Here is a 10,939-nt window from a genome sequence, read left to right as displayed (position 1 = left end):
AAGGATTAGTTTTACAGCAAGAAACTTCGGGTAACCTGGCTAAATATTTCATTCATGTGACCAAGCAGGTTCAGGGTGGGAGGGTTGGGATCTGCTTAGCAGTGCGGGTGACTGTGGCTTAGAGGGGCTTACAGTTAATTTCTCACTCATAGCTTCAGAGTGTACATGCTCTGTGCTCCACTGTGGAATCTGTGGTCCTGCCCCTCAGGTTGAGGCTCTCTTAATGTGGCAAGAATAGCAGCAGTGCTAGAGTCAGCCATTTCAGAGGAGGAAGGGCTGGCTGGCTCAGGCTGCTAGGTGTACAAGGGATGATGATGTTCATGTCAAAAGCCCAGCCAGGATCCTTGCAAATTTCATTTCATAAATACCCTGAATTTAGCCAGCACTCCCTACTCTCACCCAGTGGAGTAGGTGCAGGGAAGCAGAGAATCAGGAAGAAATGAGAATGTTAAGGACCTGGTGAGTGAGGAGGGCTTCAACCCAGGATATAATTTCTCTGGATCCCAGCTGAGTCCTCATTTGTGTTCAAATGAGGAATCAGAGCCTCTTCCACATTCGTTCGAATATTTTTCAAATGATGGAACATTTGTGCTTTCAGCGGTTACATCTACGTTTTGGAAATAGCAAAGCCCATTCAGTTTTAATAAAGCTGGGCCAACAATAACTTACATTTGGAGAGTGGGTTTCATATCACAAGGTGCTGTAACAATGCCTTGTTTCATTTAATCTTCAGGACAAGCCCTGCTGTAGACACTTTTATTCTCCAATTGCAGAGGAAAAAAGTGAGGTTAAGAGAAGTTAAGGAATATGCCAAGTTACAAAACAGAGGTTGGACTTGAATTCAGATCTGATTTCAAATCTATTGCTTTTCACCCTATATCAGAGGTTCTATTTTTTTATTTAAAACATATGAAGCAGCACAATAGGGCAACCTAGCTAATTTTCATCCACACCTAATAATCTTGTGCTAAAGACAATTTAAAAAGAGGATTTCCAAAACACTTTGAGCAATTGTATCCTCAACAGAACGAGTGTGTGGTTTCCCAGGAAATAAATTCATGGTTTTCCTATCTTTCCAAACGCATGGTTGGATTTTAAAAGTCCCATTGTTTTACTGTCACTGCTGGTAAGACTTTAAAATGCTTACTATATTCGCTTCCATAAAAATCATTATGCAGGAAAAAAGTATTGGAGGTATAAGCTATTCAACAGCTGTGAAAGGGAAAATTGCAAAAGAACTTTAATGGTACATAAAACCAGACTTGTGAGCTACTTTATTTTTATCTGGGAAAAGAAAAAAATGCTAGCATAATAATATTTATACTGTACATCTACAAAAGGACCTCATTATACTCAGAGGTTATATTCTAGAAATTCCAAGTTAATACAGAAATATGAGGGGGATTTTCCCCTGATTCATTTTTTCCCTCCCATTTTTGGCCTTTGGTCATTTGTTCCATTACACTGCCTTTCTTTTAGTTGCAGTGACCATACGTAGGAAATCAGATTAAAATGTCCTATAGGTGCCATCATTAATCGTTGATTGACTTGACACGCATGTGCTTTAGCTGCTCAGAGCTGATTGTTAAATAATCAAGAGTTTTGCGAGTTAATTGTTAAACTCTTTGTACTTGAAATTGGCCATAGTGGGAGTATTTACACCATGGATATCGAGGAACTACTACTCCTCACCCACACCCAAAGCTGGTTTACCAGCCTAGCGCTGACCGTAGGTATGAGGAATCGGGGAGGGAGGTTGCTATTTAGCACCTCACAAACGTCGGAAGCCACAAACTGAGTCTTCTCTGTACCAGCGGAGAAGAACAATGTGTCATCTTGTTCAGTGACTTTGGATTTGACTTACAGAGTTTTATTAAAGCTGGGAGAGTAGGGCTGCATTTAAGAATGTTTCTGTGATGCCAAACAAACATTTGGAGCTACAAAAGAAATTCAATGTGCTTACAGAAGGTTGTTTAATTTACCCTCTAGTTAAAATAAGGTAAGATGGTCACTGTATATTGTTAAATAGAAAAAAAGCAAGTTTAAACTACACATAATGACCCCATGTTAATAAAAAAAAAATTGTTTTAGACATGGATATTCTAGAAAAATATGCCCCAAACTGATTATCTCTTAGATGAGTGGGGAGGGAGATTAAATGTTTAATTTATTTTTATTAAATGTTTAATTATTCTTTTTATTTCTGAATTGTTCTTTGTTGCTTTCTTTTTTAAAATCAGCATTAAATTTTCTTATAACTAAACAGTAATTTTAAAAGAAAAAGAACCAAACAATGTCAGGTGAATTTGGTCATAGTGACAATTTGACAATGGCCCGTTCAAAGCATAAAACTGATCCAACAAATCATTTTCATCCCCATTCTATAGTCTCAACCTGTTTTCCTTTCTTAACTGTCTTGACTTTTTAAATTATTGTTTTCAAAGATAAACGCATTTATATCTTGTTGGACTCTGAATTTTCAGTTTTTGTACCTGCTTTAAAATACTTTAAAATCAGTTCCTGCATTGCACTGAAAGACATACCAGCTCTACTCTAGAGGTTGGTTAGGTCTTGAAAGCCCACCACTGCATTCATTCCTTTGCAAGGCCCAGGGGACTCCTAAGTTCAACTGTTGGCTGCAGGCAGAGCTGACAAGATTTTGTTCTGACAAATAGCTGTTTTCTTGTCAAGGAAAGTTTGTAAGTTACAGTTTGTTAGTCAAGGAGCTTCTTAAGAACTCTAGCATCAGGGGTGCCGGATTGTATTTCTAGCTTGGCCATATAATCAACCATGTTACTTTGGGTTAGTCACTTAATCTCTTAAAAATCTCATCTGAAAATAGGCATAATAAATACCATATTTCCGTGACTCTAAGATATACCTTTTCCCCCACATTTTACTATTTCTGAAATGGGATGTGTCTAAATAAATTTGCCAGCTGCCAGGCCCAGTGTGGATGCCTCAGAATGGGATATAACTGTCATTTGTGAATGTAAGAGAAGTTAGCAGATATTATAGAAGGTATCTGTTCATTTCATATCACTTCAGATGAGTTATTTGCATTTGATAGGACCATACACGTTTATTGTATTTCATCTTAAATAACTATACATTTATGTTTATTCTAAGTAAAGCAAACCTTTGTCACTGAAGGACTGATAAAGTTTCCGTACTTTCTTGTTAAGTAACAAGAGACACTCTCTGATAACTGTTATTAAACAGATAGTCTTCAACCAATGATACGCTACAATCAAGGGAAAGGGAAAATAACACTAGCAGGCTAATGCTGTTGAAGATTAAATGAGATATGCTAAAACCATGCTGAGCATGGTGCCTGGTACATAGTGAGCACTCACGAAATAGCTTAGTCATTGTCATCATCCACTTTGCAACATTAGTTGACAATAACTTTCCATATTCATATTCTTTTACAACTTCTGTATAAGGAAAGCAGTAAGATCTGAGTCGATGGTTCTCAGATCTTCACGGAACCTCAGAATTACCTGGTGAGATTTTGAAAAAATATCACTGCCCTGAGACCCAGGCAAATTAAATTAGAACCTCTAGGGGCTGGACCCAGGCACTTGAAGTATTACTAAAGTTTCCCCAGTGATTCTAATGTGCATTAATTTAAGTTAGTGATTCTCAACCTTGGCTGCACATGAGAGACCCCCTACAGCTCAGATCAACACATGAGCATCTCGGAGGATGGCGGGATGCAGGTATTAGTATTTTGTTTTCTTTTCTAAGGGTGGATCCCAAACATCAGAATCACCTGGGGCACTTGTAACTGAATCCAGACTCACATACCCTAGTCCCCCAAATTCCTATTTAGGTCTCAAGTGAGATCCTTAAACTTTGCATTTTTAACAAGTTCCTCAGTTTACGCTGTGGTATGGATTTTCGAATTACCAATCTATGTTCACTAGGTTGCCGGTTAAAAGATCAGGGATCTAGTCTTGGTTCTGCTAACTAGTTCTCTGAACATAGCTCCCTCCTCTACGACGTAGGAGGTTGGATTAGATGCTCTCTGAGGTGTCTAAAGTCCCTTCTGCACACCATATAAAAAAATAAGGGCTTCCCTGGTGGTGCAGTGGTTGAGAGTCCGCCTGCCGATGCAGGGGATATGGGTTCGTGCCCCGGTCCAGGAAGATCCTACATGCCGCGGAGTGGCTGGGCCCATGAGCCATGGCCGCTGAGCCTGCGCATCCGGAGCCTGTGCTCCGCAACGGGTAAGGCCGCAACAGTGAGAGGCCCGCGTACCGCAAAAAAACCCCAAAAAACAAAAAAACCCACAAAAACTCAAAATGGATTAAAGACCTAAGTGTCAGAACAGAAACCATAAAACTCCTAGAAGAAAACATAGGCGGAACACTCTTTGACATAAATCTGTCTCCTAAAGCAAAGGAGACAAAAACAAGGTAAATAAATGAGACCTAATTAAACCTAAACACTTTTGCACAGCAAAGGAAACCATCGACAAAATGAAAAGACAGCTTCCTGAATGGGAGAAAATATTTGCAAATGATATGACTGATAAGGAGTTAATATCCAAGATATATAAACAGCTCCTACAACTCAGAATCAAAAAAACCTAAACAACCTGATTAAAAAGTGGGCAGAAGACTTGAATAGGCATTTCTCCGAAGAAGACATACAGATGGCCAATAGGCATGTGAAAAGATGCTCAACTTCATTAATCATGAGAGAAATGCAAATCAAAACCACAATAAAGTATCACCTCATATCTGTCAGTATGGCTATCATCAAAAAGACCCCAAATAGGGCTTCCCTGGTAGCGCACTGGTTGAGGGTCCACCTGCCGATGCCGGGGACACGGGTTCGTGCCCCGGTCCAGGAAGATCCCACATGCCGCGGAGCGGCTGGGCCCGTGAGCCATGGCCGCTGAGCCTGCGCATCCGGAGCCTGTTCTCCGCAACGGGAGAGGCCACAACAGTGAGAGGCCCGCATAACGCAAAAAAACAAAAAAAACAAAAACAAAAAAACGCTCCCCACTAATACAACTGCTCCTCACTAAAAATGACACTTTTTGTTTTACAAAGGTTTTGTGTATACCTCCTAATGATAGTCCTTTTACGTAGCACATGTACTTTCTTTAAAAGTTGAGACATAATTCACACACCATAAAATTCACCATTTTAAGGTACCCAATGCCGTGGTTATTAGTATATTCACAAGGTGTGTAACCATCACTACCAACTAATTCCAAAACATTTCATCATCCCAAAAGAGCAACCCCAAACCTATTAGAAGTCATCTCTATTCCCTCCTCCCACCCACCCTGAACAACCACAAAGCTACTCTCAGCACAGGTACTTTCATGCCCCATTTAAAGGCAAAGAAAAGGAGACCCAGATATTCTAGTGGTAAGAGGCTACAGCCAGGATTAGAAACTGTTAAACTATTCTACCTCCCTTTTGTGAACACATTTACGCCCAAGTTATATGTTTGCCACTGTAAAATGGAAGAGAGGGTTAAAACAATAACTTGTAAATTGTTGCAGTCATTTAGAAATAGTGTTGGTTTGTTCTGAGAGGTCAATTCACTCAGACATGTCTTGCTTTACTTTTGTTAACATTATGCTTTCTTAATGAAAGAGATTACTTTTGTTTTCTTCTCTGCAACTGAAACCCACTTGACTTCCCCAGGAAAGAAAAAAATGGTTATCGGAGTTAAGTCAATTGAGCTGAAATATAAGGAAGAAAACAAGTTTTATATTGCCACAGCCATACATCTTAAGTATAGTAATTACATTTTAGTCTATTAAGCTTCTGATCAGGACAAATAAACCTTATATAAAATTCAGACCGAGTTCAATAGGATTAGAAAAGGGAGGTCAGAGAGGAGATGTGGATATCACATTTTGAATCATTTGGAGTTCAAACAAACTTGGAGCTTTTCTTTCTGGCAGATATTAGTTTAATAAGAGTCACTGCCTACAGACTGCTTTAATCTAATTCTAGAAGCCAGTAAATTGCAATCTAATTGTGAAATGATGAAAGACAGTGATTTGAAGAAACGAATGTGTTTACATGCAGTTTTGTCCAAGTTCAGTTTTGTAGAAAAAAGTCAGAAATATCTAATCTCTACTTTAGGGGTAAAAATGCATCTAGGGGTACACACCCATATAGCTGGGTATGTATCTCCCTTTGTGTGCCTTGCCTTCCATGCCTGGGAGTCTATTTCTGTCGAGTCGGATAATACCAGGCCTGCATATCCCAGCCTCCAGAGCCCCTCAGGGTAAAGAGCTGGGGAACAGCAAGTCCCCAGAACAATTGGGGAGCCTGTTCACAGTTTTGGCTGCCTGTGTTGCTACTCTGCCAGTCTGTCTGAAGCATTTGGGGAACACCCAGTCTTTGCAGAAGCTTGAACTTGGCGCTAGAGAACAAAAATGAATAAAGAATAAATTTTCCCTGAAGGTGAGAACAGGGACATTTACTCTCCTGTCTAATTTTCCTGCCATTCAGCCACATTTGTACCAGAAGACACAGTGCAGTGCACGTATGTGCTGGGAGGAGGGAGAACACAGACTCCTTCCCAGTCCACCTGGACATGCTGGGTCTAACAGTCTCTCCAATGATCAACTGTTAAAATATATTCAACTCTGTTCATTTCACAAGACAATGATGGTCTTCATACCTCTCGCCTTCGTCCATATGTCACTCTACTGAAATACCCACACATTCCTTCTCTCAAGACTGACTCCTGCTTGTCCTTCTAGACTCAGCTGTGCTGTCCTCCTGGGAAGCCTTTCTTAACCTCTCATTTGCACTCTTAGTTAAGTCCTTCCTCAATGCTCCTTCAGCGTCTACCCAATTCCATTTTGCATCTTCCTATCGTGATGACTATTGTACTCTGTTACTATCTTTTCTTAAAAAATCTCTATTAGATTGTTTCTACAAAGTCTGGCCTATCATGTTTATCTCTATATCCGCAAGACTTGGTATCATACACGACTTATAGCAGGCATTTCATTCATTCAAAAATATGTGTTGGGATTCTACTGTGTGCTAGGTACCATGGAGGGTGCTGCAGCTAATCATCATTTTTGCTTGCTAAATGAATAGTCTCCCATCCTTTGGTTCTTCGCCATCTTCTGCAGTACAGTAGAAAAGAAACCTTGCTGGGTGGGTTAGGTACCAAGGCCTGAACGCAAAGAATGAGAGTGATCTCCCTCCTGATTCTTTTTTTTTTTTTTTTTTTTTTGCGGTACGTGGGCCTCTCACTGTTGTGGCCTTTCATGCCATGGGTTCTCATCCATTTAGCGGGCAATGTAGTGTGATGGATAAGAACCCAACATGAACTAAACGTTCTGCCCTTGCGTCCTACCTCTACAACGTCCTAGCTCTAGGGCTTTTGTGAGTCCCTTAACCTCTGTCTCCTCATCTGTAAAATGGGGAGAGACAGACTGGAAGAGGGTGATCAGCCATCCCAGCTTGCCAGGGACTGTCCCAGTTTCAGCTGAAAGTCCTGCATCCTAGAAAACCCATCACTCCCAGGCAAACCAGGATGGTTGGTCACTCTGAGTTAATTTTTTTGCTTCAGGACTCATGGTCTATAAGAGGCCCATTTAAGTTGAGTATTATGAAGCACAGCCATTGAAGAGTCTTCTGCAGCAGCGCTCACACTTTTACCTATATAGGAATCACCTAGAGAGCTTGTTAAACACACATTGCTGAACCCCACCCCAGAGTTGCCAATTCAGTAGGTCAGAGGTGGGGCCTGAAAGTTTGCATTTTAACAAGTTTCTAAGTGATGCAGCTGCTGGTGGTCCCAGAACCATACTTTGAGAATTACTGGTCTATGCATTTAAAAATTGCTATGTTATCAGCCAAGAAACAAAACTGTACTTGAATAGAATTTAAATTTCAGCCACCATGATGAGAAAAGGTGAAATTTTATCAATATTTCAGTTTATTTGCACTCCCACCTTAGAGCTACCCAAATTGGTATTAAGATAAAATATTACAGAGGAAGATATGTTAATAGTTGTGCTAAGAAAACAGGTTTGTTGGCTTAACCAATAAACAGTAAAACAGTTTATTTTGAGTTAATCTTTAATATGCTAATATGAGATGTAAATTTCTGGGACATGTCACATTTCTCCAACCTTTTGACCACAGAAATCTTTGTTCTCCAGTATCTGGAAATGACTGCTCAACTTAAAATGGAGTAATAAATCATTCTATCAGTTTTAAAGCAACATTTAAGCCCCAATTTCTTACTTCCTAATTAGCTAAACAGTTGCTAGATCGAATTACACAGTGTTGTAGGTAGTAAAAACTTTCTTTATCCTACAGATTTCCATAGATCACTGTATGGGTCAAATATAACTTAGGTTATTCATACATATTTTTTTTGTTTCCAAAGAAGGCCTCGAGAGCAATCTTTATTCTTGCAGTGGACACTTCTTGGGATGGCTGTGTGGCTCATACAAATCCCTTCTCTGAGACTGGTACACGGTGGCTATGTCTGCCATCAGACCCTCTCAGTAGCCATAGTCCAGGGTGGTCTTCTGACCAAGCTGGCTGATCTGTCCCAGAAATTTGCAACTGTAAGCTAAAAGACAGAAGCTGGAAAGCCTCTGGAGCTTCTTTCTATCAATGGTGTAGCTCTAGTGAGAAGGTCTTTGTGTCTCAATTTCCCCATATTTAAAAATGGGGCAGATGATAGTATTTACATCATACAGCTCACGTAAGTATTGAATGAGTTAATACACGTGGAGTTCTTAGGGCAGTGATGTGTGGTAAGAGCTTCCTAACTGTGATTGCTTATTAATGTTGTTATTAATTCCTGATGTTCAAGTCTCTAGAGATGACAAGGATTCTGCCCTCCCTAATCTCTGTGGTTCAACTTCTCCTTAGCTTTCATGAGATAATATAGTGTTCTTCCAAAATATTCTTCTATAGCAGGTGGTAGGCAGAATAACGGCCTCCCAAATACATCTATGTTCTAATCCCTGGGACCTATGAGTCTGTTACCTTACATGGTAAAAGAGACTTTGTTGATGTGATTAAAGATTTTAACATAGGGAGATATCTGAGTGGACCCAAGGAAATCACATGGGTCCTTATAAGGGAAAGAGGGAGATGGGAGGGTCAGAAGAGAGACGTGATAATGGGAGCAGAGTCAGAGAGAGAGTTGAAGATGAAACACTGCTGGCTTGAAGATGGAGGAAGGCGGAACAAGCGAAAGAATGTAGGCAGCTTCTAGAATGTGGAAAAGACAAGAGAATGGAATTTCCCATGCACACTGCCAATACTGTTAGCCCACTGAGAACTATTTTGGACTTCTGACCTTCAGAATTGTAAGATAATTGTGTTTTAAGCTACTAAATTAGTGGTAATTTGTTACAGCAGCAGCAGGAAACTAATACATGGCATAAGCTAACCAAAGCTAGATTCTGTTGCTCACAAGAAATAAAAAACAGTTTAATGACCGCTCTACAGACACTAGAAGAGTCTAAAGAATGGGCAGGTCTCTGCTGGGTGATTCTTCAGGTCCTTTTGGCATCTATTGGGATCACTAGGGGGCATCCTACCTGTAGCTGAATTGGTCTTGTGGGGAAGTGGCTTTTAAGATGACTTTACTCATTTGTCTGGCACCTTAGCAGGGACAGTTGGAAGCAAAGCCTTTCTCTCTCTCCATGTGGGCTCAGGGACTCTCTATGTGATCTTTCCAGCAGGATTGTTGGACTTCACACATGGCAGCACTGAGATCCAAGAGTGAGTGTTCCAAGAGAACTAGGCAAAGGCTCTAAGGCTTCTTATGAGCTAGTTTTTTTGCTTATGGAGCAGTGTATAAAGTTAGACACACACACACACATACACACACAGCATATGGCTAAGAACTGGGGAGGGGTAGTGCCCCTAGAGCAAGGCTGTAGGTGCTATTACCCGCGGAGGGAGAAAGGATGCTAGAACCAAAATGACAGGAGCCTCCCAATGAAGATACAGAAGCCAGTCAGGTGAGAGACGAAAGAAAAGCCCCTACTTTAAAGAGTGAGTCCATAGCTTAAAAGAGATCAAATACGTAAAATGTGTTGAATGAATGCGGACTATATGTTTCATTATTTGTTTCTTGTTTAAATTATTTTTAATGTACTGATAAAATAATAATATCAAGAGAAATAAAAACGTTCAGGAGCCTACCACATTGGCACATGGTTTTGAGTTTTTTTCTTTCCTTCCAGTCCATACCTTTGGCATAAATATTTTTTGAAGTTTAACTAATTTGTCATTTGATCTTTAGACTACCCACACAACCAGAATACACTAAAGTATGTGCCTTTATTTACCATTCTGTGAAAGTTTATATAGAAACACATTTAATTTCATTGAGATTATTTTTTCTTTACTTCATAAACTGCAATTGTCTTAAATGACTTTAAAGAAAAGCTCATTCATAATTCTGACACCATAATACAGTGACTCTAATGTCTGCATACTACCTGTTAGTCTTGGTTCATATATATTCATGCTTTTTCCCCCCAAAGTTAGAATCACACAGTTTTGCATTCTTTTTTTTTTTTTAAAGAACAAAATACTAACCATGATCTCTTGTTTTTCATTTTAGGAAGTCTTAAAACTGATGTTTATTATTTGCATAATATTCCATCTAGTGGTAGAGCATAATTTCCTAAGGCTAACCCTTATTGTTAGACATTTGGGTTGTTTCCATTTCCAATTTTCAGGCATAGTATTTACTTTTGTCAGTCTAATTCCTGGAGAAAAAAGTCTTCAGGGCAATAACAGCCTCAGCCAGGATGAATGTGCTTCTCTACTTGGTAAGCACAGCTATAGTCTGGTCCACATAGGTTGAGCCTACGGTCATGCCACTGGCAAGTCAGCTTACCAGCTTCCCACAACCTTGGCAGTACTGGGTGTTATTTTAAAAAACAAAGCACAGTGAAGTGGGA

Source organism: Pseudorca crassidens, chromosome 16 (assembly GCF_039906515.1).
Source record: "Pseudorca crassidens isolate mPseCra1 chromosome 16, mPseCra1.hap1, whole genome shotgun sequence".
Classification (NCBI taxonomy): domain Eukaryota; kingdom Metazoa; phylum Chordata; class Mammalia; order Artiodactyla; family Delphinidae; genus Pseudorca; species Pseudorca crassidens.
Note: the sequence above shows the minus strand (reverse complement) of the source record.